Genomic DNA, 7,667 nt, shown 5'->3' on the forward strand with positions numbered 1-7,667 from the left:
GGAAGTTAAAGAAGTTAAGAAGAAAAATGAATGTAGATAAGTAGAGCAGATTTGAAGGAGGAGTGAAATGTAAAGGCAGTGAGAGGTTTATGGGTGGAAATGAACATAGGAAATGAGGGGGGAGAGTGGCCTTGGGCAGATGGGTGAAGGGAAAATAGACACAGTGCTGGAGTAACTCAGTGGGTCAGGCAGCATCTGCGGAGAATATGAATAGGCGACGTTTCACAGAGTGCTGGAGTAACTCAGCGGGTCAGGCAGCATCTCTGGAGAACATGGATAGAAGACATGTCACAGAGTGCTGGAGTAACTCAGTGAGTCAGGCAGCATCTCTGGAGATTATATTTTGGGTCAAGACCGTTCTTCAATAATATTCATGATGTGACATGCATAGACATTCCTGAATGTTACCCAAACCATCATGAGCTACTTTGTTACGGTGCTTGCCCTCTCCTATAATGTCTCTGCTGCCTTGGGTGATGCAGGACCGGACATGAGCTTTGGGACATGGTGTGAAGCTGTTGCAGTCTGTCCCAGCCTGGTAAAAACCTGGATAGAGTGGATGTAGAGAGGATGTTTCCACTAGTGGGAGAGTCTAGGACCAGTGGCCACAGCCTCGGAATTAAAAGACATTCCTTTCGGAAGGAGATGAGCAGGAATGTCTTGTCAGAGGGTGGTGAACTGTGGAATTCATTGCCACAGACAGCTGTGGAGGTCAAGTCAATGGACATTTTTCAGGAGGAGTTTGATAGATTCTTGATTGATATGAGTGTCAGAGGTAATGGGGAGAAGGCAGGAGAATGTGTTTGAGAGGGAAAGATAGATAGAGCCATAGAGTGATACAGTGTGGAAACAGGCCATTCGGCCCTGCATGTCCCATCTGCACTAGTCCCACCTTCCCACGTTTGATCCATTTCCCTCCGAACCTGTCCTATCCATGTACCTGTCTAACTGTTTCTTAAATGTTGTGATAGTCCCCGCCTCAACTATCTCCTCTGGCAGCTTGTTCCATACACCTACCACCCTTTGTGTGAAACACATACCCCTCAGATTCCTATTAAATCTTTTGCCCTTCACCTTAAACTTATGTCCTCTGCTCCTCGATTCACCTAGTCTGGGCAAAAGACTCAAACATATAACCATATAGCCATATAACAATTACAGCATGGAAACAGGCCATCTCGACCCTTCTAGTCCGTGCCGAACACATATTCTCCCCTAGTCCCATATACCTGCGCTCAGACCATAACCCTCCATTCCTTTCCCGTCCATATAACTATCCAATTTATTTTTAAATGATAAAAACTAACCTGCCTCCACCACCTTCACTGGAAGCTCATTCCACACAGCCACCACTCTCTGAGTAAAGAAGTTCCCCCTCATGTTACCCCTAAACTTCTGTCCCTTAACCTCCATACTCAGACTGACCTGCTGAGTTACTCCAGCACTCTGTGAAACGTCACAGAACAGGGTAAGATTAGCAAGTTTGCTGATGATACAGATGTGAGTGGTTTTGCATATAGTGAAGATGGTTGTGAAATATTGCAGCAGGATCTGGATCAATTAGCCAGGTGGGCAAAGGAATGGTTGATGGTTGCATGGTTCCTTGAAGGTCGTGTCGCAGGTATATCAGGTGGTCAAAATGTATTTTGGCACTTTGGCCTTCATGTTATTTGGACACTTAGGCTATTTAAAAATGTTAATCTTTTCTTAAGAAATGGATAGATGTTTAGATCTAGTAATTGAAGTTTGGAATTAGCTACAATTGGGAAACTAACTAATTATATGCTTTAATTTCAGGTCATCCAAGTAAAATTGTTTAATATTTGTTTCAGAATGCTTCAATCTATAATAACTGAAAATTTCTTTCAGTTCTCTTAAGTTTTAATAAAGTTATGGCCATTTCACTGTCCTCGATCACAGCTTTTGTGTTAAGTCAATGGAAAATCAATAGGGAACAAGATGCTAATTTCCGAGTATGAAAATGGCCATAACTTTTTTAATACTGAAGATATGAAAGTGAATTAGGTGTCAAATTGAACTTATTTTTGTGCTTTATCTGATGGGATAAATTGCAGACTTGATTAAAAAAATCTCAAAATGTTGTAACATTGCTAGTTATTGTAGATTGAAGCATTCTATATCGTGGCCTGGATCTCACAGGGAGCAAATGAAGAGAGGGAGAAAAATACTGGGGTGAGGTTTAATACTTGCAGGGAGAATACTTACTGATGAGCCTGGGCTATTACATGCCTGATGGGCCGAATGGGCTCTTAAAAAAAAAAAAAAAAATCTGAACAGATTCTCAGTGAAAGGCAATTTTTCTGCACTTTACCTGGCCTGGCACGGGCCTTTTGGGCAAAAATGCTCCTCCTGGGCTAATACGGGCATTTTGGGCTAAAGGGACTAGTTCCGCGGCTAATAGGGGCCTTGTGGGCCGAAATTAGTGGTTTCAGGCAGGCCAAACAACTAATTTCATTTCATTTCCAATTGCATTGCAGATTCAAGCTCAGGGCAGGCTGAATAGCTCATTGCATTTTCATTTCACTTCCATTGCCATTGCAGTTTCAAGCACAGGGCAGGCCAAGACAAACAGCTGATGGCATTTTCACTTAATTTCCATTGCTATTGCATTTTCGAACACAGGGCAGGCCTAAGTCAAACAGCTGATTGCATTTTCACTTCATTTCCGTTGCCATTGCAGTTTCAAGCACAGGGCAGGCTCAAGCCAAACAGCTGATTGCATTTTCACTTCATTTCCATTGCCATTGCAGTTTCAAGCACAGGGCAGGCTCAAGCCAAACAGCTGATTGCATTTTCACTTCATTTCCATTGCCATTGCAGTTTCACGCACAGGGCAGGCTCAAGCCAAACAGCTCATTGCATTTCCATTGCCATTGCAGGTACAGGACAGGCCAAACAACTCATTTCATTTTCATTAAGGGCTAACAAATCATTTATTCAAGTACATTGCAGACTCACAGTGTTCTGTAGTTTCCCAGCTCAGACAGAGTTGTGACCTCTCCCTCGCCATCTTGCAGATAGACTGAGCCACGCCCACACTTCCGGGTTTATAGTCCCTCCCACCGGAAGGGGCGTGGCCTTCATGGCAGTGATTGACATGAGAGAGAATCAAAAAGTTGTAAACACTGCCCAGGCCATCACCGGCTCTGACCTCCGCACCATCGAAGGAGATCTATCGAAGTCGCTGCCACAAAAAGGCAGCCAACATCATCAAAGACCCACGTCATCCTGGCCACACACTCATTTCACCATTGCCATCGGGAAGAAGGTACAGGAGCCTGAAAACTAATGTCCAGGTTCAGGAATAGCTGCTTCCCTACAGCCATCAGGCTATTAAACACGACAAAAATAAGCTCTGAACTGCAACAAACTATTACTATTATTGCACTATATTTGCTATTTATTGAGTATGTGTGCATGTGCATACACACACTGAACTTTTTCTTCTTCTCCCGTTATGTATTATGTTTACATATTCTGTTGTGCTGCAGCAAGTAAGAATTTCAATTGTCCTATCTGGGACACTATGACAATAAAACACTCTTGACCTTGATATAAGTGTGAAGAAGGGTCTCGAGCTGAAACGTCACCAATTCCTTCCCTCCAGAAATGCTATCCGCTGAGACAATAGACAATAAGTGCAGGAGTAGGCCATTCGGCCCTTCGAGCCAGCACTGCCATTCAATGTGATCAAGGCTGTTCAACCCCAATAAGTACACCGTTCCTGCCTTCTCCCCATATCACCTGACTCTGCTATCTTTAAGAGCCCTATCGAGCTCTCTCTTGAGAGTATCCAGAGAACCATCTCCATCGTCCTCTGAGGCAGAGAATTCCACAGACTCACCACTCTCTGTGAGAAAAAGTGTTTCCTCGTCTCCGTTCTAAATGGCTTACTCCTTATTCTTAAACTGTGGCCCCTGGTTCTGGACTCCCCCAACATCGGGAACATGTTTCCTTCCTCTAGAGTGTCCAAACCGTTAATAATCTTATATGTTTCAATGAGATACCCTCTCATCCTTCTAAACTACAGAGTAAACAATCCCAGCCACTCCATTCTCTCAGCATATGACAATCCCGCCATCCCGGGAATTAACCTTGTAAATCTATGCTGCACTCCCTCAGTAGCAAGAATGTCCTTCCTCAAATTGAGGGACCATAGTATCCTCACAGTTCACACTTCCACCCAGCATTGTGTCATAGATTTACAAGGTTAATTCTCGGGATGGCAGGACTGTCATATGTCTCTATCTCTCTCACCCTCCCCCTCTCTCCCTCTCTCCCTCTCTCCCTCTCCCTCTCTCCCTCTCTCCCTCTCTCCCTCTCCCCCTCTCCCCCTCTCCCCCTCTCCGTCTCCCCCTCTCTCCCCCTCCCCTCTCTCCCCCTCCCCTCTCTCCCCCCCTCACTCTCCCCTCACTCTCCCCCTCTCTCCCCCCCTCACTCTCCCCTCACTCTCCCCACTCACTCCCCCTCTCTCTCCCCCCTCTCTCTCCCCCCCTCTCTCCCCTCTCTCCCCCCTCACTCTCCCCTCTCTCTCCCCACTCACTCCCCCTCTCTCTCCCTCCCCCCTCTTCCCCTCCTCTTCCCCCCCCCACACACATACATACATACGTTTGCATATGTACACAAACATAAAATTAGCCAACAAACAATAATAGTGCAAAAAAACAAAACCGCTGCTCTGAAGTCGATGTAGTTCAGATCTTATTTGGAGGTTGTATTGTTTAATAGCCTGATGGCCGCAGAGAAGCAGAAAATGTTGGAGCTACTCACTTTCATTTGTGGCGAGAGGTACATAGTTCATATCTCTGGTCAACAACTTTTCATGAGAACTGGGAAAAAGTGAGAAATATAAGCTTGTTTTATAGCTTCTTCCAGTTCTGATGAAATGTAATTGAAAACAAAAATAAGTCTCTTGGTTAGAAACCCTGGTTGGGAACAAATAAATTGCAGAATAATTAAATGCTGTTCAGTTCTATCTCCACAATGGAGGGCACAATTAAAGCCCTGTCCCACGGTACGAGTTCATTCCAAGAGTTCTCCCAAATTTGCCCTGATTCGAACTCGGAGATTTACGATAATGGCCATTCGTCAGTACTCGGGGCACTCGTGGACATTTTTCATCACATTGAAAAATCTTCACGAGTCTTCCCGTGCTTCCCTGCCATTAACGAGTCTTCCCGAGTACCTGCCGTTAGCGCTAAGAGACGTCCCCGTGCTCCGAAATACCCGCTACGTTCATTCTCCGTGCTTACCGCGAGTTGGATTTTTTTTAAACTCGGGAGAGCTCTTGTAATGAACTCGCACCGTGGGACAGGGCTATTAGCTTTCTATATATGTGGAAGGTAGGAATTGAAAGAAATCGATGTTAGGATTAATGACATAATGCTTGCAGATTATGGCGATAGAAGCAGGAAATCTCTGAAGTTTGGTGATCTACTTCCAGTGGACTAAAGGAATTTGATATGATAAATTATTTGGATGCAGGAACAAACTGAAACACCTCCAATAATCTATATTCTATTCTATAGGGGAGAAGGCAAGAACGGGATCCTGATTGTGGATGATCAACCATGATCACAGTGAATGGTGGTGCAGGCTCAAAGGGCCAAATGACCTGCTCCTGCACCATTCAGGTAATTGTCATATGACATCGTCTATTGTCTATAAAATGGAATTCAGAAAATTAAACAATGCATTGTTGCCAAGAGATGGTCTGTAATGTTCCGTTGCTGTGGTAGCATTAGGTCAGTTCAAGAACCTGATGGGACAGTAGCTTTTTTTGAACAGGGGGACATTTACACTTCTGTGTCTCCTGTCCGATGGTAACAGTGAGAAGACAGCACGGCCTATCCCATTTTAGCTATTAGTTGAGCAAACGTAACCTGAACAACTTGTTATTATTAACATCTCTATATTCTGAGACCTTTCCTGTACAAGATCTTTCAGGGGAAGTGTTGCGAATATCCGCAGAAAGTAAAACGTAATCTGCGTGCCTTTGTAATCAATTCCCCTTGCAGTAGACAATAGCCTTCTTTGTGTTTACTTGCTCAACCTTGTGCAAGTACGTGACTATCAGGAGGCTAAATTCAATCTGGAAATTGTCCGCTTGGGGAAAGATCATCAAATATTTTTAATATATTGTGACATTTGGATTGATACAGGTATTGTAATTTTCTTTTCCACTTACCTTGTATAGTGCTGATAATTTACATAAGGTGTTCACTCCTGTATATCTGTATGAGTGTGGGAAGCCAAATGTTTCAGGACATTTTATAGTGGAGACTTGTGTGTGCACAAAATTACATATGTTTTCCAAATGATTTCCATCACATAAGCAAAGAAATTAAGGAATTTCACAAGCTCTTGGTTTGAAGCGATTTTAATTTAGTTTAGAGATACAATGTCTAGTCAATCATGAGGGTTCGATTACCCAGAGCCACCACCAGGTGTCGCTACACTATGTTATTCCCCTTTTTTAAACACTCCCTACACATTAGTGGCAATTTTATGGAGGCCATTTACAGTAACCTAAAAAGCTGCATGTGTTTGGGATGTGGGAGGAAACTGGAACACCCGGAGGAAACCCACACAGTCACTCAAACTCCACAGAACCCAATGTCCGTATGGAACCAAGGTCTCTGGTGCTGTGAGGTAGTAGCTCTACCGGCTGTGCCATTGTGCTGCTCATTTTATGAGTGCAAATTCCATTGATTGCTTTGTTTTTAGTTTTAGTTACTTTGAGAATAGAGCAGGATTTGCTATTGAGTCCGTTTATAGACACATATCCTGCGAGAACGTCATCAAAGTGAAACCATGTACATGTTCATTAACCAAAAGTCAAGTGAAATTTGACCCAGCCTCCAAAACAGTTGAGGTCCCAAGTTCCAAGTATCCACTCTCGCAGAAATATTTTGTGTATTGCATTGCATCATAATTTGTCCATTATTGCAACTCCCCAATATTGAGCATTATTGGGGCATCTTTGAGCCCTTAATCCTGCTCTGCTTATTGGTTGTAAGGAAATTAGATGTATGATCATTTAACACATTGGAACTACCTGAATTTTAGAGCCCAGCTGCCTTCATACTTGTTGCCTTTTCCCCCATTACCTCTGACACCCGCACTAATCAAAACTCTATCAATCTCCGCCATAAAATATCCAGGTGCATTTGTGCAAATGAAAAGCCCCTTGCATCGGCGGGGGTAAGTATTTTTGTAATTTCCTGTTGTTGCATTTGCATTTACAAAATTAGTATTTGTATTCATGATATATTTTGGAATTTTGTTTTTCCTTGTATAAAATAATGTGTGGACTACAATCACTTGCTTATGATTTCAATTGCAAAAATATTTCATGAAAATGCTTTTCCTGTGCTTAACTTAATTTGTCTGTTATATTTTGCCTCTGGTAAATGTTAGCCGTTTCAAATTGAATTGTTCATGTTTTATTATTTGTTATTGGCATGACTCATTTTTATTAGATGGGTTGTGCATATTGAGGCCGAGAAATGTTTATTTGTGTAAAAATACATTCTCCTTTAAGTAAACGTGGGACGTTTATGACATTCATGATTTTCTTCCTGTCCTGTGCAGTGATGAACAATGGTGGGCCACTAATGTAAAAGCAACCCTGGAAAAGATGGGCA

The sequence above is a fragment of the Amblyraja radiata genome, chromosome 45, assembly GCF_010909765.2.
Source record: "Amblyraja radiata isolate CabotCenter1 chromosome 45, sAmbRad1.1.pri, whole genome shotgun sequence".
In the NCBI taxonomy this organism is placed as follows: Eukaryota; Metazoa; Chordata; class Chondrichthyes; order Rajiformes; family Rajidae; genus Amblyraja; species Amblyraja radiata.